A 2,066-nucleotide genomic window follows, 5' to 3' on the forward strand; every position below is an offset into this window, starting at 1 on the left:
AACAAACTGAGGGTTGCTGGAGGGGAGGGGGTGGGAGGGATGGGGTGGCTGGGTAATGGACATTGGGGAGGTTATGTGCTATGGTGAATGATGTGAATTGTGTAAGACTGATGAATCACAGACCTGTACCCCTGAAACAAATACTACATTGTATATTAATTTAAAAAAATTTTAAAGTGAATGGTAATATATTCAAATGAAACAGATATTTTATTGCTGATGAAATTATTAGCTTCAAAAAAATATTATCACTATTTGGGGAGGAAGCAGGATGGCAGAAGAGTAGGAGACTGAAATATCATAAGATCCCAGAAGTTTCAGCTAGATAGTTATCAAACCATTCAGAACACCTACAAACTCAACAGGAGATAGAAGAGAAGACAAGCAGCAATTCCAGGAACAGAAAATTGACCACTTTCTGGAAGGCAGGACATGCAGAGAAGTGAATCTGAAGCCATGGGAAGAGAAACTGTGGGGTGAGGGGCCAGGTCCTAGCAAGTGGTAAAGGAGTGGAACACAAAATCAGAACCCTTAGAAGTCAGCTCCACTGAGGGCCAATGCTCTGGAGGCTAAGCGGGAGTGGAGCCTTCACAGGGACAGTGTGGTCTCGGGACACAGGGGGACACAGAAAGAATGGGCGTGTCTGAGTATTGCAGAGCTTCCAGCTCAGTATCCAGAGCTTCCAGGAAAGGCCGCCTACAGAGAACTGAGGTGAGGGCTCTCAGCTCAGGGTTACCTTATCTGAAGCACATTCTGACCACTGCCCTTTGAGCAGGGATCCCACAAGTTCAAACCCAAGGAGACTCACTTTCCTACTCCAGGAGGAGCAGTGTGGGAGCGTGGGGCAGGAATCTGCCGGGTTTCGAGACTCCAAACAGAACTGTGCATCAGAGACAGAAACACTGGGTCACAGGATGGGTGAGCATAAAGTGTGGCTGGAGACCGGAAAGATGGGAGGGATTGACTGCTTTTCTTTGAGGATGCACGAAGGACTGAGACCCTGAGCTCTCAGCTCTTCCACGCCAGAGATTGGGAGGCCACCATTTTCATTCTTATCCTCCAGAGCTCTACTGAAAACATTTACAGAACAAAAGCTCCCAAGGTTGAACCCCAGCATATCACTTAGCCTGGCCCCTGGCAAGGGCAGAGCAATTCCACTTCAAGCAAAGACATCTGTGAATCACTGCAACAGGCCCCTCATGCAGAAGATCAGCAAGAACATCCAGCCAAGACCATGTTCACCAATCAATGAGAACAGCCGAACTCCAAAGCTAGGGGAAAGCAACACACAGAATGCATGGCTTTTCCCCCATAATTCCTTAGTCTTTCAAGGTTAAGTTTTTTTTTTTATTTTTTTCATTATTCTATTTTTAAATTTTTTTCCTCTTTCCTACTTTAATGTTTTTTAACTATTTTACTTTATCAATAACTTTATAAAAATCTTTTAAAAATTTCATTGTTATAGTCATATTCTATCCCTTCATTGTATTTATGTTTTTTGTATACATATAGGTTTTTCTTTCTTTAAAATTTTGGAATACACTTTCTTCTAACAGATCAAAAAATAACCCAAATCTAATGAGTGGCTTTGTTTTAGTCTTCAGCCTGATCATATTCTTTCCTTTTTTTTAAAACCAACTTCTTATCAATTCCTTTTTTAGAATCGTTCTAAATTTTCATCTTTGCAGTCATAGTACATCTCTTCATCCTGTTTACCCTTATTTTTGTATATATACAAGTTTTTCTTTCTTTAAAATTTTGGGAGGCAGTTATTTCTAACAGACCAAAATAAAACCAAATATATGTATATGTATATATATACATACATATACACACATATATACATATACATATATATGTATATATGTGTATATACATACAAATATATGTATATGTATATACATAAATACATACATATATATGTATACATATGTGTATATGTATATGTATGTATATATGTATGTATATACATACAAATATATGTATATGTATATACATATATATGTATATGTATATACAAATAATTTATGTATATACGTATGTATATGTATATACGTATATACATA

This window comes from Mustela nigripes, chromosome 12, assembly GCF_022355385.1.
Source record: "Mustela nigripes isolate SB6536 chromosome 12, MUSNIG.SB6536, whole genome shotgun sequence".
In the NCBI taxonomy this organism is placed as follows: Eukaryota; Metazoa; Chordata; class Mammalia; order Carnivora; family Mustelidae; genus Mustela; species Mustela nigripes.